Source organism: Anomaloglossus baeobatrachus, chromosome 4 (genome assembly GCF_048569485.1).
Source record: "Anomaloglossus baeobatrachus isolate aAnoBae1 chromosome 4, aAnoBae1.hap1, whole genome shotgun sequence".
NCBI classification, from domain to species: Eukaryota; Metazoa; Chordata; class Amphibia; order Anura; family Aromobatidae; genus Anomaloglossus; species Anomaloglossus baeobatrachus.
In genome coordinates, this window is record NC_134356.1 from 470,666,096 (window position 1) to 470,690,749 (window position 24,654).

General features: G+C 43.8%; 1 protein-coding gene across 16 annotated transcripts in view; it reads right to left on the minus strand.

The window, feature by feature from the left end:
• The window catches only part of TJP1 (tight junction protein 1), a 739,774-nt gene that overhangs the window by 190,644 nt on the left and 524,476 nt on the right, over positions 1 to 24,654 (minus strand). The window contains exon 1 of one of the 16 annotated variants that reach the window (XM_075345700.1): positions 13,064 to 13,171. The exons of the other annotated variants lie outside the window; for them this stretch is intronic. The gene's annotated coding sequence lies outside the window, so the exon portion shown is untranslated. Of the gene's footprint in view, positions 1 to 13,063; positions 13,172 to 24,654 lie in introns of those variants that run through there. 16 annotated transcript variants of the gene reach the window in all.

Consider the following 24,654-nt stretch of genomic DNA (forward strand, 5'->3'; position numbering starts at 1 on the left):
TTAGTGTTTTTCTATACAACAGAGCTCTAGATTAGACCACCAAGAAATAGACATTACCCTAGACCACCAGGGTACCAAATGTTAACCCCTGTATCACCCATGACCACCAAAGGTGTCTAAAATCTTTTTTTCCCCATATTTATTCTTTGTCTAAAGCCTGCTTTACACCTTACGATATCACATACGATATCGTATGCGATTGTACCCGCCCCCATCGTATGTGCGGCACGTTCAATTTGTTAACCATGTCGCACAAGCGATTATTTTCAGTCACACGCACTTACCCGTCCATACGACCTCGATGTGGGCGGTAGGTGATCTCCCTGGAGTGGGAGGGACGTTCGGCGTCACAGCGAAGTCACGCGGCAGCCGGCCAATAGAAGCGGAGGGGCGGAGATGAGCGGGACATAAACATCCCGCCCACCTCCTTCCTTCCGCATTGCTGGCTGGAGCCGCGGGACACAGGTAAGATCTGTTCATCGTTCCTGGGGTGTCACACATTGCGATGTGTGCTGCCTCGGGAACATTGAACAACCCGACGTTCAATTTTATGGAAATGAACGACTTGTATGCGATGAACGGTTTTACGTTCAATCGCAATCGCACGTAGCGGTCACACGCTACAACAACACTAACGATGCCGGATGTGCATCACTTACGACGTGACCCCGCCGACACATCGTTAGATTTGTTGTAGCGTGTAAAGCGGGCTTAAATTTGGGTGTGTCGTATGATGAATCGAAAAATAAGCAAAACCAAGAAGAGCCCAGTTCACGATTTTTATCATCTGTCAGGTGACAGCTGAGCCGTTCTCTGATGACACAGTCCACTGGGTGTAACACTGATTTACTTGAGGCTCATCTGACTTCTTATTAAACACAGACAGCATTCTTCTATAAACTGCCAAAAAGTTGCGCGAAAAATGCACTAAATCTGCGTGCAAGTTGCATGAAATTGTACAAGCATTAGCAAACCGTAAAAGGGAACAAGCCTAGTCTGGTGCCTCCCCCGACCAGTTCCTCCGCACCTCTGTAGCTGATCGACTGATCCCTCCATTAATACAACAATTGGAGAGACTGGTCAATTACTGGAACGGTGCAGGGAGAAGCCAGCCGGGGTGCGGTGGATCTTTACACTGTGTATCAGTGTAACAGAAGATTATGCTCAAAGCATAAATGGTGGATTATTTTCCAGTACTAACATAAAGATATTTAAAAAAACAAACAAAAAGTAAGGTATGGTTACACATGGCAGATTTGTTTCTTTTTACAAATCTCATTTGCACGTGTGCAAAAGTCATCACATTTTGTGCAACAAATCTCCCACATGTGAGTGTTCCTAGCAGTTCTAAGACTACAACTCCCATCATGCCCAGAAAGGGGCATGCCATGTTCTGTTTTGTTATCACGCCTGTGCAGTATTTCCCATATACCCATGCCCAGAAACTAATTTGTAGGTGCAATAACAAAATGAGTTAGATCATGCTAGGTTTCAGTGATGACGCAGCAGTAGTGGAGCGAGCACTTCCATACCCAGGTGCTCGGTACTCGTTACAAGCAGTTGGATGCTCAGATGGGCACCACTCGAGTACACGAGTATAATGGAAGTTAACGGGGAACTCAAGCATTTTTCCGGGAAATTTTACACTCGGGTGCTCGAGTTGCATCCAACTGCTCGTTACTAATATCTGCAATTAATGATATCAGATCTAACGTCATTATAGTTACTGACAGTAGAACGGTAACGCCACCTATAGCAGATGCTTCCCAGGCTTTATTATAATCCCTAAAAATATGAATGCAAAGAGCTCAGCCAGAAGTAGTCAGTGACAAGATGAGAAGACGCACAAAATGTTCAGCTCTGTAAACAGCTCTGTAGTGTTTTAATCTTTGCTGATTAAAAGCAGCATATAAAGCGCTCTGACTTTTATGATCTGACAGTTCCCTATATTTCAGCTGTGAAGCACTCAGTGCAATGGGGCCTAGTAGCTTTAATAATGTGGCCATCTTATGGAGAAGCTTTTTACTCAAGAGCTTTTTCTACTTGTTTCCTGCCTGTGTGTCAGTATCCTGTATTTACAGTGCCTGCGTCCTCAAAGGACAGCACAAAAACTTTAAGGGATTTGTTCACCCCTTGGAATCCGATTCAATTGCCTAAGAATGTAGAACAAAATTAATTGCCAGTACTTTTTAACTTTTTCCCTACAATCATGCAGCAAGGCAAAACTTTGTTCTGCCCCATGTGCGCATTTCCCCTGGTTCATGAAGACCGGCGATGTTCACGACTGCCTTGATGAGGGTGCGGGGGTGGAGCGCGAGGCTCCTGATTCATGAAGAAGGTGCACACCTATTAATGAACTGTCTACCAAGTGGCGCATGTCTCTTAATGAATCAGGAGCACCTGACGAGTGGCGCATGTCTCTTAATGAATCAGGAGCACCTGACGAGTGGCGCATGTCTCTTAATGAATCAGGAGCACCTGACGAGTGGCGCATGTCTCTTAATGAATCAGGAACATCTGACGAGTGGCGCATGTATCTTAATGAATCAGAAGCATCTGACGAGTGGCGCATGTCTCTTAATGAATCAGAAGCATCTGACGAGTGGCGCATGTCTCTTAATGAATCAGAAGCATCTGACGAGTGGCGCATGTCTCTTAATGAATCAGAAGCATCTGACTAGTGGCGCATGTCTCTTAATGAATCAGAAGCATCTGACGAGTGGCGCATATCTCTTAATGAATCAGAAGCATCTGACGAGTGGCGCATGTCTCTTAATGAATCAGAAGCATCTGACGAGTGGCGCATGTCTCTTAATGAATCAGAAGCATCTGACGAGTGGCGCATGTCTCTTAATGAATCAGAAGCATCTGACGAGTGGCGCATGTCTCTTAAGGAATTAGAAGCATCTGACGTGTGGTGTGCGCTTTGCCACAAGAAGGTGCACACCTATTAATGAACTGTCTACCAAGTGGCGCATGTCTCTTAATGAATCAGAAGCATCTGACGAGTGGCGCATGTCTCTTAATGAATCAGAAGCATCTGACTAGTGGCGCATGTCTCTTAATGAATCAGAAGCATCTGACGAGTGGCGCATGTCTCTTAATGAATCAGAAGCATCTGACGAGTGGCGCATGTCTCTTAATGAATCAGAAGCATCTGACGAGTGGCGCATGTCTCTTAATGAATCAGAAGCATCTGACGAGTGGCGCATGTCTCTTAATGAATCAGAAGCATCTGACGAGTGGCGCATGTCTCTTAAGGAATTAGAAGCATCTGACGTGTGGTGTGCGCTTTGCCACAAGAAGGTGCACACCTATTAATGAACTGTCTACCAAGTGGCGCATGTCTCTTAATGAATCAGGAGCACCTGACGAGTGGCGCATGTCTCTTAATGAATCAGGAGCACCTGACGAGTGGCGCATGTCTCTTAATGAATCAGGAGCACCTGACGAGTGGCGCATGTCTCTTAATGAATCAGAAGCATCTGACGAGTGGCGCATGTCTCTTAATGAATCAGAAGCATCTGACGAGTGGCGCATGTCTCTTAATGAATCAGAAGCATCTGACTAGTGGCGCATGTCTCTTAATGAATCAGAAGCATCTGACGAGTGGCGCATGTCTCTTAATGAATCAGAAGCATCTGACGAGTGGCGCATGTCTCTTAATGAATCAGAAGCATCTGACGAGTGGCGCATGTCTCTTAAGGAATTAGAAGCATCTGACGTGTGGTGTGCGCTTTGCCACAAATCTTTCTCCAATCACTGCTAGAGTTAGATTTGCTGTTTAGTGAATGTCGCTATTCGTCATGAATTTGATAAGCGGCAGTCGCCATGCCCCTGTCCAGCCCACTTTTGTCGGAGCAGGGCAAAAATGAGATGTGAACACCAAAAGCTTCAAAATGTTACTGCAGCTTCAAGTTGCGACAAAACTTTACGGATTTTCATAGCTTTTTATGCTAAACTAGTTATTCTAGTAGTATTGCTATTGATATGGCCAGTAATTTAGTGCTGCACACTGTCATGTCATTAAATAAAACCGCATCACAGTTGTTTGACCATTTGACTTTAAGAATACAACTCAAAATCCCGTACAGCCATACTTATTCCCAACAAAACATCATGAATTGAATAAGAGTATTAAAGATTTCTTATGCCGTCGGCCATTACTTACTTAGTTGCTGCTTTTCTATTCAGAATACTAATGTGAACAAGGTTTGGGAGGACTGAAGCGTTATTTAGACTATCCTGATATAATTTACAATTATCTTGTTGTAGATGAATACATTCTAAATGCAATCAGAGTGCCGTGGATATACCATTGAATATATTTCCTACCATTGAGCACTAGCATTTCTGTTCAAATACACTGACCGTAAAATATATAGTAAATAAAACCTCATCACAGTTGTTTGACAACAGTGACAGCGTGAGAACTATTAATAATGAAAATAAACCCCAAAATCTCTTAGAACCAGCAAAAGAAAAAACAAGTCTCAGGACTGTGGAGCAGCTAGAATCCTGCGTCAGACAAGAATCAGAGAACATTCCTCTCCCAAAACTCCAGAAATAGGTCTCCTCACTTCTCAGACACTTACAGACTATTGTAAAAAGAAGCGATGATACACAAGGGTAGACACGGCCCTGTCCCAACTTTTTCAGATGTGTTGCTTCCATCAATTTCTAAAGAAGATAGACAAGTTTCAATTGAATTTGAAAAAAACTAAGGGCTCTTCTCCACTTGCGTTTTATAAATCACAGTGATACTCGGCTCAAAATGTGAGTCGAGTGTCCTGTGTATGATCTGCGTATGGTGCGTTTTTTTTCCTCACATAGCATCCGTATGACAAGCGAGCGTCATGCGGGTGCTATGTGAGTGTTTATGCATACCGCGTCAGACTGGCTACCGGAGGAATCTCTAGTAATACCAGTCCTGGCCGCGGTTACCTGCACTGAACCCCGGAGCTGTCTCCTGAGCTCTGGAGTTCAGCCCGGTCTGTTTGCAGCTGTGCTGACCTGACCAGCAATCGCCGGGGAATCAATCACTCGGCGCTCGCTGTTCAGGCTGCACTCTGGAGCTCAGGTGACAGCTCCGGAGTTCAGTGCAGGTAACCGCGGCCAGGACTGGTCTTACTGGAGATTCCTCCGGTAGCCAGTCTGATGCGGTATGCAAGTGTCAAGGATCCGTGTGACATGCGTATGCCATCTGTATGACATGCGCATGCTACCCGGATTCTGACTTTTTTCTCGCTCCCATAGGATTGCATGGGGGTGTGAGAGCTGAGACTCGGTGCAAATCGCAGTATGCTGTGATTTCACCGAGAGCACGTGTGGAGTCATAAAAAGACGGGGAAAAGGAGACAGCATCATATATAATCATTTGTCAGATTGCAAACCTTTTTTACAGGCGATTACAATCGCACAAAAAAAACGCAAGTGGAGAAGAGCCCTAATGTTCACCTTCTGATCTGTGTCATCTTCTGTTATGGATAAAATATGGCTATAATAGATCTCTAAATCATTGTATTCTTGCTTTCTTTACATTTTCTACAGCTTCGGGATTAGGATCGTACAAGGCACTAGTTAACATGAAGATTTGGTAAAAAAAAATGAAAATCCGACCAATATCTGACCGAAGTATGTAACTAGGTACAAACCGTCATCCGCGTGCAACCTCCAACCTGTGCGGTGTCTCTGAAGTCTATTGTATCCCAACTGCAGAGATCAAATGACTGCAGCAATTCAATGCATTATCAGATTAAGCAGTTGTGTAGCCTCCGTCTAATACAAGCAAAAACTGATTGCAGTAACAAATATAAATTATGTACAAATATCTGTACTGGAAATGTAAAGGCCAAAACTCAGGCCAAAGCTATTGATGGCAGTTTTGTTCTGCACAGCAAATAATGACTAAAGCATAGACACCAACTAAATCTCGTTCCCAATACGCAGGATAACAAAATGTTATAAAAAAAAATTACAGAACCAATATTTAACCCTAAAACAGCCAAAACAATACGATCACTTATTAAAGTTCAAAAAATGATAAATTAATAGCTGCTCTTGAAGTATGCAGGATAGCCAAGAGTGACTACAAGGCTAGGGAGACTTTAGGTACTATGTGATATGGATGGGGTTCAAAGCATGATGGCACTTAATAGACAAACACTGTGCAAAAAAGTAGACATTCTTAAAGGGATTCTGTCAGGAGATTTTTGCTACCGCATCTGAGAGCAGCATGATGTAAAGACCGAGATCCTAAATCCAACTATGTCTCACGTAGTTTACTGGTTGCAGCGGTTCTGACACAGACAGTTTAGATTTAGCAATGCAGCAGAGCTCAGAGAGATGGCCCTGCCCAGATCAAGCTCTCTATGCACAATGTCTATAATGTCTATAAACATTGAGCTGCCAATCACAGCAGGTGGCGTGCCGGACTAGCTGACCTAGTTTGGAAATTATAATCTCTTCTCAAACAAACATTGCAGGTAAACAACAGCACACTGTAATAATAGAGGCATGGCTAAAAGCTGTGTGTTAACCCCCACTGTCTTCAGATTACATAGCAAAACCTGCTGACAGACTCCCTTCAAGACGCCTTTAAATTGCTTTTATCAAATAAGAAAATCCCCACAACTGTAAGTAGATGCAACTCATTGCATTAAGACTAGTGAAGAATAACATACATAAATAATTATTATGTAATACCTGATTTTTAAAGAATTTGCATAGTAATACACTTATTTCCTAATACTACGGTATTATAACTGACAATGATATGGATCTGCAGCTGAAGAACGCCATGCTGCTCTGCTACACCATTATTTGGTCTTGTGACTCTTGAAATATAGCAAAGCACGAGAAAGATACATGGGATAAAACAAATCTACTCATCTTCATCATGAACCATGATCTATAAATTTAGATGTTTTCTTTCACTAGAATTGCACACCCCTGGCCAAATGCTAGCACATGTACCTCTAATACTGAATGTCCATTAGGCCTGTTTCAGACGTCATTGATTCTGGTACGTATGTGCAAGTTTTTATACGTACCAAAATCACTGACATACGCAGACCCATTATAATCAATGGGTCTGTGCACACATCAGTGATTTTTCACTGACCGTGTCTCCGTACAGCGTAGTGATTGCCGCACGGAGACATGTCCATTTTTTTCTGGCATGACTGATGTCCCACGGACCACACTATGGTGTGATCCATGAAACACATACCAGAAGAACACGGACATTGAAAATAAAAAGCATTTTTAACACACCTTCTCCAGCGACGCTGTGTTCTGCCTCTGCATGCTGCTGCTTCAGAGCCGGCTGCTTATTTTTATGCATATTCATGTATGCAGCCACAGCCGACCCGGAAGTAGCTGCAGCAGGGGCGGAAACAGCAGAGGCAGAGAGTTCAGCACCACGGACAGCAGAAGCAGGGACAGGTGAGTATATCTCCATGTGCAATAATGTATGATGGAGTACGGATTACGGATTGCACATGGACAATCCGTGTGTCGTGATTCATGGCACACATGGAGGGACATATGCGTTTTTTACACATCAATGAAAAACGTCTATGTTTTTCAAGGACGTGTGAAACAGGACTTAATTAGAAGGTCTATTTTGCTGTTTCACAAAAAAACCAACTGTTTAAAAATGTGCTAATCCTGCCCTCGTTCACTACCACAAGGTAGAACTGCTTTTTGGTACAAATTCCAGTCTAATGCATCAAAGAACTGTCCTGACTTCCATGTTTTGCAACTTTTTATCCAATCTTTTGGAAGTGGGTGATGCCATTTCACTAGCATCCTGCCAGCACTATAGGAGCTGGAACTTCCACTCTTTTTTAAGTGGGTGATTACATTTCACTCGTATCCTGCCAGCACTATATGAGCTAGAACTTAAATTTATCTTCAATTCACTTCCCAATATGCATTGTACTTGTCATTGTCCATTGACTTTCTGCCCTGAACTGAAAGCCTGCATCTCTGTTGCTTGCTTGGTTTTGATAGATCTTTTATGATGGCCTAAAAATGACTATTTGTTGCCATTAAATCCTCTTCTGTAAGAAAGCATCTTCTTGTTATTAACAGACAAAACTCAAGTAAATAAGATAAAAGTCAATAAAATAAAGAACAAACATGGGACTGTTGATACATGTATTTGCATGTGTTTTAAATGTTAGTGACTCATTATATCATCCTCCAGCGCTCTTTTTTTTCCCAATTTATCCGCCATGTATAAAAGGTACCATTGTATAAGTAAAATATTACAATGAAATGAAGATGCACACTCAGAATAGGAGTCATCCACTGATATAAATAATAATTACAATTCCTATAGTAACAGGAGTCACAGCGAATGAAACCCAAGCCTGTGTCACAATACCAGGAACATTACGTAAACTGCACTTGTGATGACACGTCTAAGGAGTATCTCCGCATAATGACTACAGATCTGGCCCTATTATGTGTAGTGTTACACCTATGCCGAGTGACACTTGACAGGAAATGACTAAATAGGCTAATGTCAAAGTCTTAAACCTAAAAATGAAGAGTACTCATATAATAGAGCATAATTCTATAATACAAACTATAATAAAGCAATCATTTCAACCTAAGTCATAAATATAATCAATCTTAGTCAACTACAATACATTTATCACATACCATAATTTCTCATAACGCTCAGTACAGTCATATCCACACAACAGTGACTGTATCGGGTCCTTAGTCAGTACTCCTGGTGCATCTATAGTGGTCCTGAAAATCTCATACACAAAAACTTTACACTAAAACTCAACATTTATTTTTTGGATGGATAGGGGAAAGCCCAGGGATGGAGTGAGGGCATCAGATTCGTGTATAGCTGGATGGCCAAACATTCCCCAATACCAATTGTAAAGAAACCAACCTGATATCAACATTTAGACACCAATGAATAAAATTGGAAAATAACCTACAACCAGACAGGAAAAATATCTACATATATGGAGTACTGGAGTTCCTAGACCCTCTACACCTATGACAGTAGGATTGTTATTCCTAAGCAGTTTGTTGTTCCATACAGAAAAAACAAACAATTGTTAAATAATTTTTTGGCTGTATTTTCTCAATAACACAACCACTAAGGGCTTGTCCCCATATATCAAGTAGGATTACTTCTCTAAATACCTGCTGAATATAAACAATGGACCTATATTTGGGATGTCATACCCCTCTGCTGGGAGTCAGTGTCCCATTTGTTACGAAAGTATTCCCATACTTAACAATCCCCAATTGTAAGGGATTTGAGCTACATCCAGGTCTGCCTGAAAACAATCAATATCACCTTTTTAATTCAAACTAATCAAATTATAAAATAAAAAATTTCCCTGTAAAGTTCCAATTTGTGGGACAATCCAGAAAAACCATCAGCAACCAAATATTCCCTACTTGTCACTAGAGGGTGTGTGTTTTGCTGACCAATAAAAAATATTCCCCAAATCCTGGTGGGCTGCTGACTTTAAAGGGAATCTGTCAGCAGGTTTTTGTTATGTAAATTGAAGCCAACATGCTGCAAGAGTTAACACAGAGAATTCAGGAATGCCTGTCTTGTTAAGGTCTGATGTATTTGCTATGATTGTTTAAGCAGCAGGACTTATCATTGCTTGGACTATAATGTCGTGAGCATGGCATATGCATGGCCTCCTCTGATTGACACCTCACTGTCAATCTACAGTCTCTATAGAGTGCATGGTGTTAGCAGGACAGCTCACTCAGCTCTGCTACATGACTAAACCTAAAAATTCTGAAGGGGTCAGTCAGTAATCTAAGTGATACACTGTTGGATTCAGGATCTCTTTGCCTACATCATGGTGCTTTCAGATGAGGTAGCAAAAACGTGCTGATAGATTCCCTTTACGGTTGGATTCACACAATTGTTTTTTATCTAATGCGAGTGCATCGGATGTGATATGCTAATGACTGATTGATAATCCTGCTATCAGATCACAGCTGCGGAGGAGAGGGAGGGACTAATCTCCCCATCTCCTCCATTGTCAGCCTGTGCATATATCGCACTGCACTCAGATGTCATCCAAGTGCAGTCCGATGTTTCACTCGCACCCATAGACTTGTTATGGGTGCAAGTCACACATCTCTCACTGACAATCGCAGCATGCTGCGACTTTTCTCACATCCAGAATCTGGATGAGAAAAAAGCTGACCTGCACTACTTCATTGACTAACATTGGTCTGAGTGCAATGCACGATTTTCTCGCATTGCACTCGTTCGAGTCATAAGATTAGAGGCTGGACTTTTTCTACTGTGCATTTAATGCAAGTTCACATTGGTGATGTCTGAGACTTGCTTGGATCACTTTGCAGGAATGTCTTGAGGAAATTAAGATCGTCAGTAAGGATGAATTCCTGTCAGGCCGGGTGGTCAGTTTCAAAATTGTATAGGAAGGTAGCATTTTCCAATTTTTTTTCTTAAAAGATGAAGAGAAGTGACCCTGAGCAGTAGAGATATGTGAACATGGTGGCAGGTAAACTAGAAAAATGTGTCTATCTGCAACTGTACAAAAGAGTTCACAGAAAGAATAAAGCGAGACAAATTGGGAATATTAGCGGATCCTTATACCACGCTCCCTGTCATCTGTAGCAGGAGGCAGTGTAATCAAGCCCTCATGCTCCCCTGCAGGGATTATCAACCCTCTTACTATAGAGGAACCCCAGAACATTTCTGTTACTGTACTTTTATTTGACCCATGGTGCAGAAACATAGAAAACAATCTATCCGAGATTTGTTAAGTGCTTTGCCAAGAATCTTTGATAACCGGCCTTCCTGATGCTGTTCTTCTTGAGTATCCTTGTGTCCAAGAAATCCCAATATTTTAAGAAACTCTGGTGAACTACACAACTTTAGCATGGATGGTGCAGCAGTGTAACCAAGTAAACCCCAAAGTTAATCAAAGCCTGTCTATTTTAAGAATGAAGTCACCATGTCAGTCTATTACAAGCCAATTACATACCAGTAAATGTATATTTTAAAATTAATAAATTAAAATAGTGAGCTGTAGTAATGTTAAATGCAATGTAAAAAAATAAATAAAAAATCAGTATTTCAGGTTCCCATCTGCTTTATAGACTTTTAAGCACTTTTTATTTTTCTTACTTAAATTCACATAAATTTGTCTTGAAATCATTTTTGGAATTGGGTTTCATTAAAATGTCTGCACTATTTTCCTTCTATAGCCTCATTTTTGCACTGTCTATGGGTTAACTAAGAATCAGTCAGTGAGCTCATTCTGATAGTTTCTATCTTGTTTGTTTTTTTTGTTCCTCTCAGCTGATTTATGACTACAGACCACATCAAAGTTGAATGTGCAAGGACTCATCCTGTAAAAGCCAAACAATGTAGGATTTCTTAAAAAGCTAAACTGCAAACATTGTTTTTAGCCCCAAATACATACAATTAAGTAAAAAAAAATTAATTATATATATATATATATATATATATATAACAAAAATGTATTCTGCACACAAAAACCACAAAACAAATAGATATAAATGTAATTATAATATCTGTCTCCCCCTCTGTATATATCTTTCTGTCTCTCTCTCTATCTCTTTCCCTGTCTGTCTCTTTCCCTGTCTGTCTCTGACTGTCTGTCTCTTTCTCCGTCTGTCTCAATCTCTTTTCGTCTGTCTATCTCTTTTCCTGTCTGTCTGTCTATCTCTGTCACTTTCCCTGTCTGTCTCTTTTCCTGTCTGTCTCTTTCCCTCTCTTTTCCTGTCTGTCTCTTTCCCTCTCTTTCCCTGTCTCTTTCCCTCTGTCTCTTAGCCTGTGTCTGTCTCTTTCTGTCTCTTTTCCTGTCTTTGTCTGTCTCTTACCCTGCCTGTCTCTTTCCCTGTCTGTCTGTTTCCCTGTGTCTGTCTCTGTCTTTGTCTGTGTCTTTCTTTTTACCTGTCTGTGTCTGTCTCTTAACCGGTCTCTCTCTTTCCCTGTCTCTCTTTCCCTGTACGTCTGTCTCTTTGTCTGTGTCTGTCTCTTTGTGTCTGTCTCTTACCCTGTCTATGTCTGTTTCTTACCCTGTCTGTGTCTGCCTCTTTCCCTGTCTGTGTCTGTCTCTTTCGCTGACTGCATTGTGACACGCCAACATTCCATATAAGGGCGTGGCTGCGCATTCTTCTGAAGTTCTGGCTGCACTGTGGCTCCCAGCTCCATTCACTTTAATGGAGGCAGGTTTTTTGGTAAATAACTGTAAAGCGCGGGGTTAAAATTTCCCCTCAAAACATAGCCTATGACGCTCTCGGGGCCCAGAAGTGTGAGTGTGCAGAATTTTGTGGCTGTAGCTGCGACGGTGCAGGTGCCAATCCCGGACATACATACATACACACACACATACACACATTCAGCTTTATATATTAGATATACATCCCCGGCGATGCACAACCTCTTTGATAATGGAGCCAAAGGCATAAATTCTTGCCAAATGTATTAACATATGTCCATCAATATTTAACATTCACTCATTTAGAAAAGACATTTCTTCCCATAAAAATATCTCTGTATTAGAAAAATATTATTTTCAGGCAAAATTGAATCCAACCTCGGGAATCTAAACAAAGGCAAAGCCTCCGATCTCCAGGCAAAAGACGAATGTGGTTTTCAGTGGAATTTCTCAGGCGCCAAAGCCCTTATCACCAGTCTATATTTGAATCTCTGGATGCCAATGACATTAACCATTGCCTAGACATACATTTCTTACATTCTTCCCCAGAATGTCTCTCCTAAGGGTATCTGAAATTCGTGAAAGATGCTATTCCTTGGAGTAAGATCACAGCTATTTTTATGTTAACAAGACAACAACAACAATCTATCTTCTCTATAGTTTTTAGCCAAAATATTAACAGGAGTTGACAGCAACACAGATGTTTGATTCACTTTGGTAGATTTGTATTAATACACACTGACGTTCAAGCACTGGCTGTGATCTGTCCAAGTTGTGTAAACCTAAGGCATAAAGCAAGGAGTGTTCTCTCTTATCGCTCAAAGTTTACTAGGTGTACATACCAGTACGTGGCCTCACATCGAAACTGCATAGTTTCACTCTGTACAGGAACACCAAACTATCCAGTAAGCGTTAGGAGTGTAGACTCCACACCGGCGTACACTGCAATGCAGAAATCCTGAGGAGGAGACTGGCACAATATACAAGTAATGTCAGCAAGTGATCACATACAACCCTATAACACTCCTCCACTCCACCCCTACCTGAGTTACTCACAGCTCGGAAGGAGCAGGTTGTAGTCCACCCATACACACCTGTATTTCAGGTAACTCAAGTAGTAACTCTTTCCACCCATGCATCAAAATAGTACTAGAAATTAGTATATTTATTAATCTTCAGCAATGTACGCCAATGACACTTCAGATACTAATGACCAAGAACATTAGATACATTTAATATTAAGTGCACAGTAGATCTGACCTATTATTATGTGCAGCTCAGCAGTTAGCCTTGCAAAGCTAGGATTTTGCTCAGACAGAAGACGTTGCTGCATCTGCCAAGAATCTAATATGTTTCGGTGTTGGCAGATCCTACCTTATAATCTCAGTGGAAATGACGACCAATATTGGACTTTTTTTCAGCCAATTCTGCATTGGCTTTTGCTATAATGTGGTGTGAAAACTTCATCAACCAAGTTACCTAATGTCTTAAAAGGGTTATATTAACTTCTCTTCAATTGCTCCCGTCCCGGCATCATGCGTTACATGGAGTGGTGTCCTCCTGAAGATTGACAGTTGAAACCAGCTCCTGGTCGCACCGCGGCTCCACATTTTCCCAGGATGCTACCGTAGTAGAAGCAGGCTTGTTTTTGCAGCACAAAAGTGCAAGGGCTGTAAAGCATATAGCCTGCTAGGGGTGGAAGCTCCTTACCTAGGTACACTCTAGGACCGAAGGGTGGCCAGTAACCTATGCAAGGAGCTGTACATTATAGAATTAAAGTGAACCTGTCAGGTCCCCAGTGACCCCAGAACTACAAGAAGTTCTGGGTACATATTTCTAATCCCTGCCTAACCGTCCCTGTATCTAGTAACATAGATAAATAGATCTTTAGAAAAAGTAATTCTAAAAATCCTATATGATATGCTAATGAGGCCAGGGACTAGTCGCAAGGGTGTTAGTTCCTGAGTTCATTCTGCCCTCTTAGCATGGTAGCACATGATAGTCAAAGCCCACTGCCCAGCGTCATCATCGGTAGTAACGTATACCTGCTTCCCTGCCTCAGAACGCCAGGTCAGGTCACTGCGCATGATCAGAGGTCCACAATACCAGAAGTAAAGGGATCATGTGCACTGAGCCGAAATCCAGCGCTGGGAGCAGTGGCAGCAGAGGTGAGCGCAACCATGCCTCTGACGCTGCACATTCATTAGCATGTTAGCAAGCCCACAGGGGAATACTAACATGCTAAGGTGGGCGACTAGCCAAGGGAACTAACGCCCTTGCGACTAGTCGCTGGCCTCGTTAGCATATAATAAACGATCTTTAGAATTACTTTTTCTAAAGATCCCTTAATCTATGCTACTGTAGGCTGGGACCGCTAGGCAGGGATTACAAATATGCTTTTGTTCCCTTCACCCTGGAATGCCCAAAAAGTGTCCCTCAGAGGTTCATCAAGATATTTACCAGAATGCCTTTTTTCAAATGCATAAGAAAGCATGGCAATATAGAGCGCCTTGAAAAAGTATTTATACCCTGTGATCTTTTCCAATTTTTTTTACGTTTCATCCATAAACTTAAATGTATTTTCTTGGAATTTTATGTGATATACCAACACAAAGTAGCAAGTATTTGTGAAGTGTAAAGGAATTGATACTTGGATTTCTAAATATTTAAAAAATATAATTCCAAAAATTGTGACGTGCATTTGTATTTAGTCCCCTGTAGTCTGATACCATGAAATAAAATCCTGAGAGACCAATTGCTTCCAGAAGTCACCTAATTGGTAAATTTAATCCACCTGTGTGTCATTTATTCTCGGTATAAGGCTGGAGTCACACTTGCGTGTGACTTGTGCGGGGATTTAATTTGCATCACCCGGACCAGTTGCCTGCTCTATTGACAGGAGCGGGTCAGCTTCATGTATTTCTATGCAGCTGCTCGCTCCAGTCAGGAGAGCAGGCGGCCGGTCCAGGCGATGCAAGTGTGTCTCCAGCCTAAGGCTATGTGCACACGTTGCGTTTTTTTCAGTGCAGAAAAAAACGCACCCTTTGGCAGAGGGGACAATTGTAAACAATGCGTTTTTCATGCGTTTTCCATGTGTTTTCTTCAGGTGCGTTTTTTTCCACATCCAGTACACAGTGCCAGCCTTCCTGCAGAGATGTGAGTGTTGTCCACGGGAGAACGCAGCTGCCCATGCCCACGATTTGGGTTCAGGCTGCTGTGGAGCTCTATGCTACCTGCAGAGAACACTCTTGTCTCCGCAGCATAAATTGACATGTTAAGGCTCGGGAAGCCGCGCCACAGGTCAGTTTATTCTGCGGAGAATAGAAGCCCAGTGGGCACGGGATTTCTAAAAATCCTTCCACTGTGCTTCTACTGCACAACGCAGCGTTATGGATGCAGGGAAAACACTCTGTGCCCATAACGCTGCAAACCCTGATTGTGGGCACACAACCAAAAATGTATCAATGGATGTCAAACATATATATAACATCCCCCCTGCATATTCTAAGCTGGCGCCCTTTAGTGCCTTTCATGTGGCACTAAAGGGTGCCTAGCCTTGTATTTAGCCCAAAAAAAAAATAATTAAAATAAATGACGTGGGGTCCTCCCTATTTTTGATAGCCAATCAGGGTAAAGCAGACAGCTGTAGCCTGCAAACCACAGCTGACAGCTTCATCTTGTCTGGTGATCAATTTAGAGGGCTCCCCAAGCTGTTTTTTTTTTTTATTTATAAATAATTAAAATAAAAAAAAAAAACCGTGGGGTCCCCCCAAATTAGATCACCAGCCAAGGTGAAGCTGACAGCTGGGGTCTGGTATTCTCAGGATGGGAAGAGCCATGGTTATTGGACTCTTCCCAGCCTAAAAATAGCAGGCCGCAGCCGCCCCAGAAGTGGCGCATCCATTAGATGCGCCAATCCTGGCGCTTCGCCCCTACTCATCCCGTTGCCCTGGTGCGGTGGCAAACGGGGTAATATATGGGGTTGATACCAGATGTGTAATGTCACCTGGCATCAAGCCCAGCAATTAGTGATGTCACGGCGTCTATTTGATACCAGACATAACTAATTGACAGTAATAGCAAAAAAAATTGACAACAAAAAAAAAATTTATTTGAAAAAACACTCCCCAAAAACATATCCTCTTTCACCAATTTATTGAAAAGAAAAAAAAAAAAATAGTGTCCGCAGTATCCATTTTTGACGTCCCATGTCGCCTCTGGACCTCCTAGAATATGGGGGGCACGCTCAGGGAACGTGTCCCCCATTTTCTAGTAGTGCAGACCTTCCATTTGAGGAGAGTGGGTGCAAAGAATCTGCACCCACTCTCCCCGGGTCACAGCTGCACAGTGCCGAGCAGCAGCCAGCGCAGCTCACACTGAACACAGGAAGCCGTCAGCTGCTCGGCACATGTGACTGGCGCGCACTGTGAAGGAGGGGGCCGCGGGGGATTAGCGCTGTGACAGGTACGGGGGTTACCGGGGGACACCGGAGGACACCGGGGGGAATAGGGGGTGACCTGGCAGGGCCTGGGGAGCAATTTTCTGTCGCATGTGTTATTGCACATGCGACAGAAACAGAGGAGTAGGGCGGCCGGTGCGCTGCTGTGCGCGCGGCCATCTTGGATTTTTGGGAGCGGGGTCGGGGATGGGCACTTTGGCGACACCGGGGGCTTTCCTGAACTTTGCCAGGAAGTGAGGTCAACAGGAAACCTCTTGACCTCACTTCCAGGTAAAATGCCTGCGTTCTGTATGCCGATAAAGCATGCGGACCGCAACAAAAATGCAGCGAATTGCGGTGTAGCTGCGTTCTGACCCACATCATTGATTTCAATGGGGGGAGAATGCAGCTACAATGCACAAAAGAAGTGACATGCTGCTTCTTTTTCTGCACCGATTTTTGGCATCCAGAACGCTGCGTTTAGATACGCAGCGTGTGCATTGATTTTTCGGCTTTCTCATAGACTTTGCTGAGGAAGTTGAACGCATGCAATTTGCCACTGAAACGCTGCGGTTCTAAACGCACATAGCCTAACAAGTAATCCCAGTAACTTGTACAGTTCTTTCTGGCTTCCCAATAATTTTGCATACATATTGTACGGTGGTCACTGAAACGATAGTTCGGCCGATCGTTCAGCTGACAGCCATCTCAGACAAATATCCCATACACATAATCATTCATTCTGCCGAGAACCCCAGTGTTTTCCATGAGAGTCAGGCACAGCCAGACAGACTGGTGATGGCTTATCCCCAGGGAGCTATAATCGGCAATTCGAAATTGGATATGCCAGATTCTTATTTCCTTCAAGAAGATAAATTACTCAAGGCATTAGGGTTGTCAGCCAAACCCTTTGGTGTCGACAGGTTTGGCTACCATTAGTATAATGTGTTGGGAGGGACTGGAAAGCTTGCCAGTATTGAGGCGGCGAGCAGGAGTTGACCCACTGGACCATAGGGGAGACCTAGGCTTACTCTGACATGTGAGGGGCTTAACTAAGCGCCTACTGAGTATATGTTAGTGCCTCAAGGGGTGAGGATGTGCTTGTCTGCCACTAGATGCCAGGTGCCACTTCCAGGGCAGTGTCCGGAACTGTGACAGCTGATGCCCAGAGAAGGGACTCAGGAACAGGCAGGTACAGTCTTTAGTACAGTTGGGTGCTGGCGGGATGGGGATGGTTGATGAAGTCAGGACGGCAGAGATACTGACAGGTATGGGAGGGTGGGCACAGGAACAGGTTACCGGCACGGGTACAGGTAGCAGGTATGGGATAAACGGGACCTAACAACTAGCTAGCTAGGCGGACACTAAATTAACTTTAAACCATTGCTCAGGCACCTAGTGGGAGCATGCTTTAAATATCTAGTAGCTACTGCAGAGAGGCACTTCCAGGTAAACGGGCACTGGCCCTGTAAGAGGAGGAAAGGAGCGCACGTGTGTGTCCAAAGCGTACTCCCTTGGGGCCTGGGAGTAGGAGGCAGCAGTAGCACACATGCACAGCTGCAAAGAAGCATGGGAGGGCGCAGGCCACGGACATTCCCACAGCACACTTTCAAAAAGGCATACCCCTTTGTCAAGCTTTTTTTTAAAATAATGTCTAAAACATAATAAATGTGGTGTGAGGCATGTAGCACATTGTTTCTCAAATTCTGTTCTTTGTAAGTCACATGATTGCACATAATGGTGATAGTAAGCAACTGTAAGGTAGTTCTTCTTACTATAAGTGATATTAAAATGAGGGGATTTGAATAGTGTGGGCAGAATCTAGCGTAGGAATATTGTGCCAAGTGTTGGCAATGCTGTGGATTGCCATTCTGCTGCGGCAGAGGCTCAGCTTTGCATATTAAGCATTTAGGAGTGCAGTAGTTTTCTTCAGCTCAGCGTTTATTATATACCGTGATCAACTGAATAAAACATTTTTATAGTCGATTTATTTTAGCTTTTTAATACTCTGCTTATAGCTCTTTTTTTAAAAGGATATTGTCCATTTTTTAATAAATAGCTTTGATGTAACATTCCTCTTTCTATTCCACCAGTAATATTTACACATCTGCTCCTTTCACTACAACCATGCATTTTTAGCTTTAGATGCATGAAATAACATATGAGCCTGGCATCTCTATAATAGAATAAAAAGCTGTAAAATGCCCACAAATTAAAGAGAAAAAAAAAGCTGAAACACTGGCAAAAGCAATGTCCAGTTTTAGAAGCAGGTGCTGGTGTAAATGTGCGGACAATCCCCATGTGTATAGAGGTCCTAGTGTTGAGGATTTTAAAAATAGCTTCATTAACCCAAATTCCTTAGCTGATTCTTCTCAGCAGGATGGACCCCTCCCTTCCCGTCCCTCTGAAACTCATGTCAGGAGGAGGTAAAAGAGCAGAGATCCCAGACTGTTCTCACCCCTCCCCCTGATAACAACAATCCAGATAGGACCTCCTCACCCTCCAAAAAGTCACATCTCACACCAGCTATGCAAACAACTGGAAACTTTCAGAGCCCAACTATGTCAGTTAAATGAGCTTTCTAATGTCATATATTTTCTTTTTATTAACAATTAAAATGTATCAGTTTTTCTTACTGAGAGCAATTCATTTTCTTAGTACAAGTTTATATTAGATGTATTACAGGCATGGTGCATCATAACTCCGGAGCATGGAGAGCTACTAGCTCATGAATAGTGCTGGTTTCTAAAGCCCGCTTTACACGCTGCAATGTATCTTACAATGTGTCGGCGGGGTCACGTCGTAAGTGACGCACATCCGGCATTGTAAAGTACATTGCAGTGTGGGACAGGTACGTGCGATTGTGATTGAACGGTAAAACGTTCATAGCATACACATCGTACCTGTGTCTAGAATTGCACGTTAGATTGTTTATCGTACCCGGCGTAGCACACATCGCAGTGTGTGACACTCCGGGAACGATGAACAGATCTTACCTACGTCCTGCGGCTTCCGGCCCACAATGCGGAAGGAAGGAGGTGGGCGGGATGTTTACGTCCCGCTTAGCTCCGCCCCTCCGCTTCTATTGGCCGGCTGCCGTGTGACGTCGCTGTGACGCCGAACGTCCCTCCCACTCCAGGAAGTGGACGTTCGCCGCCCACAGCGAGGTCGTATGGACTGGTAAGTACATGTGACGGGGGTTACTCGTATGTGCGGCACGTTCAACAAATTGAACGTGCCACACATACCATGGGGGCGTTGCAAATCGCATACGAAATCATATGCGAAATTGCAACGTGTAAAGCAGGCTTAAGGCTGACCATGCACATCAGATGGCTGTCGGCCGAATGATGCTTCGTAAGGCTCACAGCCATCTCAGCCGACTGTGCCAGACATGGGAGCTCTCATTCATCTGAGCGCTCTTGTGTTTGGCCGGTGCCATAATTCTATGAGAACAATACAAAGGCAGAGCGATTGCTTTGCAGGGGTCGTGAACGGGTCCGGGGGTTCAGCCAGTGGCAGGCCACACAACTGCTATGGGGCCCATGAGTCAGGGGGCACTAGTGCCTGCCCTGGCACCGGACCACTCGCCAAGGATCGCACATTCAATTGTATGGGCATCGAGGGACCCAAGTCCAAATTTTGCATCGAGGCCCACTGAACTCTAGTCACGCCACTGAACAATACGATCGACAGTCCAAAATCGGAAACGTGGATCAACATCTCTCCCAACCCATCAACTGCCTGGTGCCCCCAAACACATCAGACTTTTAGCCCAAGGCGATGATATCGGCAGGTGTGGCTGACATAGGTTTAATGTGTACAGGGGCCTTAACATGCAAACCCATAACATTCTGCAGATAGGATAAGACTAGAACCTCATCGAGAACCTCCTTCAGACGTTTATTTTTATCATATGTGATGTATCTATATTTTGCCACAGATAGAACATATACCCATTATAGTCCTTAAAGCCGGCGTCACACGCGCCGATATGTTGTGCGATCGCACCCGCCCCCATCGCATTTTGTTGCCCGTGTCGCACAAAGTCGATAACCCCCGTCACACGTACTTACCTCCCAAACGACCTCGCTGTGGGCGGCAAACATCCTCTTCCTGAAGGGTGAAGGACGTTCGGCGTCACAGCGACGTCACACAGCGGCCGCCCAATAGAAGCGGAGGGGCGGAGATGAGCGGGATGTAACATCCCGCCCACCTCCTTCCTTCCGCATTGCCGGCGGCCGCAGGTCAGCTGCAGTTCGTCGTTCCCGTGGTGTCACACGGAGCAATGTGTGCTGCCTCGGGAACGATGAACAACTGGCGCACAGAAGAAGGAACGAGTTTATGAAAATGAGCGACGTGTCAACGACCAACGATAAGGTGAGTATTTTTGCTCGATAACAGTCGCTCGTAGCTGTCACACGCTATGATATGTCAAACGATGCCGGATGTGCGTCATGAAATCCGTGACCCCGACGACATATCGCCCGATATATCGTAGCGTGTGACAGGGCCTTAAGCCTATTCAGATGTCTGTGCATTATTGCAGTCTAAAGCGGGCTTTACATGCTGCAATGTAGGTACCGATATCGCTAGCGTGCGTACCCGCCCCCATCGTTTGTGCGACACGAGCATATCGCTGCCCGTTGTGCACAAAATCGAGCACCCCCGTCACACGGACTTACCTACCTAGCGACGTCGCTGTGACCGGCGTACCGCCTCCTTTCTAAGGGGGGGGCGGTTTGTTCGGCGTCACAGCGACGTCACTAAGCGGCCGCCCAATCAAAGCGGAGGGGCGGAGATGAGCGGGACGAACATCCCGCCCACCTCCTTCCTTCCTCATTGCTGGCGGAACACAGGTAAGGTGAGGTTCCTCATTCCTGCGGTGTCACATGTAGCGATGTGTGCTGCCGCAGGAACGACGACCTACATCGTCCAAGAATCAGCAACTATAATTGGGAATGGGGGGGATGTCACCGATGAGCGATTTTTAACGTTTTTGCGACAATTTAAAATCGCTCATGCACTCATAGGTGTCACAAACGAGATCGCTAAAGCAGCCGGATGTGCGTCACAAATTCCGTGACCCCAACGAGATCGCTTTAGCGAAATCGTAGCGTGTAAAGCCACCTTAAGGCTATGTGCCCACGCTGTGGAAAACTTGCCATGATTTTTTTGCGGAAATTCCACGGATTTCTCAAAAATCTGCGGTACAGCAAGTCCCCAGCCATTTCTATGGCATTTTGGAAGTGCTGTGCCTATGCTGTTTTTTTTTCCGCCACAGCGGAAATAGTGCGGATTTCCCTGCAGAAAAATCTGCAGCATGTCAATTATTCCTGCGGATTTTTCCGCACGATCCTATACTTACATGCCTTGATAGAAGACGCCAGAGCCACTTCACCAGAGGAGCGCGGTGGAACCAGGAGCAGGCAGCAGGAGGTGGGCGAGGCCTACACGAGCTCCGGTCATGTGACAGCCGGAGCTAGTTCAGGCCCGCCCACCTTCACCTGCAAAGTGCAGACAGACACGGCTGGAAAGTGAAGTGCTGCGCGATGAAGGTAAGTATGAACTCCCCGATCACTCCAGCACTTGTTCTGGATTGAGGATGCAGTGCCCAAGCCGTGGTACTGTATCCTCCGCACCATATCCGCAGGACATTTCACAATAAAACTGCAGCATGTAAACAGACAAAGTTGTGCTGCGATTTTCTGGGAGCTCCTGCGGAACGTCCTGTGGATATATCCGCAGGACACCTTCCCCGTGGGCACATAGCCTTAGGTCTGTTTCCAACGTCAGTGAAAACACAGACCTTTTTCACTGACGTGTAAAAAACACATATGTCCCTCCGTGTTCCGTGATTCACGGCACACGTAGGTTGTCCATGTGCAAACCGTGATACGTTAACCGTTATCCGTGATTGCACAAGGAGATAAACTCACCTGTCCCCGCTCCTGCTCTCCGTGGTGCTGAACTCTTTGGCTCTGTTGTGTTTTCGCCCCCGCTGCAGCTACTTCCGGATTGGCTGTGGCTGCATACATGAATATGCATGCGGTAATGAGTCGGCTCTGACGCAGCAGCATGCAGAGGCCAGAGACAAGCAGCGCTAGAGAAAGTGAGTTGAAAATGTTTTTTATTTTCAATGTCCGTGTTTTTCTGGTACATGTTTCATGGATCACACTATAGTGTGGTCCGTGGGACATCAGAGATGCTAGAAAAAAACGGACAAGTCTCCGTGCGGCAATCACGAACACACATGTACGCCGCATGGAGACACGGTCAGTGAAAAATCACTGATGTTTGCGCAGACCCATTGATTATAATGGGTCTGCGTATGTCCGTGATTCTGGCAGGTATAAAAATTAGCACATACGTACCAGAATCACACACCGTGTGTTTTTTTTATGCATTTTGTTACAAAACTCCTTATGTCAGCAAAGTCAATGAGAATCCTGAAGTTTTGTGCACATGTTGCTTTTTTCCCTTGCAGATTTGGTACAGAAATAAATCTAAAGCATGTCAATGCTTTCAGCATTTTCACACCAGAATGCAACAAAATCGCATTCAAAAAACGCACCAAAACCATGTAAAATATGAACATTCTTTTAGGCCAAAGGATGCAGATTTGGTACAGAAATTTCTGCACCCAAGTACATAGCCTCAGTGTTCCCCCCAAAAATGGACACTTTAATTTTATGTTCTGAATCAGGGATCAGTCTGTGGATCTGTGACACCACGTGGATGGCATCTAAGTGCTCCATATTTTACTGGCTGTTTGCCAGGACATAAAACACAGATAAAATCTGATCCAGAACTCTGGTTATCTGTCAGTTTTTTCACGAATGAGAAAAAGAGATGTCTGAATATGAAACCTATGATTTCTTATACACAGTCAGATACATAGCAACAAGCACAAAATGACTCTCTATATCAACTGATATATCAATTTATTTTACTTTTACTACATGTAACAATGATCAGGAGGCGGCTCGTTCACTCCTTCCTTTGTCACACACTTTACATCATTGTTGGCAGCACATCCCCTATTTACATAAAGGCTTGTGCTTCCAACTTACTAGAATTTCTCATTTTCATTCAAGCAAGTTGCAAGCAGTTGACAAATATTTTGTCATTTGTCGTATGACCATTGGGTGATCATCACCCGCTGCACGTGGGGTTTTAAGCTAAAATTATACATATTTTGCTATGTTTTTCATGGCATTTTCTATTGAGTTTTCTTATGGTGGTTGTTTACCATTGTTATATTTTAAATAATGGCCAATTGTGGTTTGAAAATTAAACTTAAGCTCACTTAGCGGACCCCTAGGCTACTTATATCCCCCCACCGATATTCAAACTTCCTTTTTCAGCTGAACTTCACAAAAGCAGGTGAGTAATGATTTTTGTCTTAATGCCCTATCAGTTTTGCCACATTGGACCCAATCTGACAAGAATGAGTCCAATATCAACTTCAGAAGTCTTCCTGCTACTAATATCTGTAGCCACAGAATCAGTACTACAATTAATTACTGCCAGGGGTGACTATACATGCCCATGCTATAACACTGCCTTAGCTATAGAAAAGAAAAGAAATCCAGCAGTCATAAATTAGCAGCAGATATGGGTTTTAATGGAAATTCCAATTCTGAAATATGTAACGTTTCGCTCAGCAAGACCTTCATCTGCTCCTATTCTATTAGTGCTATTCCATATAGTTTCCTGTCTGCAATCTATCTGAACAAGGTCTTGCTGACCGAAACGTTAGATATTTCAGGATTGCCATTTTCATTAAAACTATTAAAACTAGAGTTGAGCGAGTATCTATCAATTCGTACTCACTATACTCATAACGAGTACTGTCTAATACACAAAGTAACGAGTAACCCGAATGCCGCACTGTTCGCTACTCACACAAATAGTACGGCATTCAGGTTACTCATTACATTGCAAGTATTCTCCGTTGACTTGCATTGAACACACTATTCGGAATAAATACGC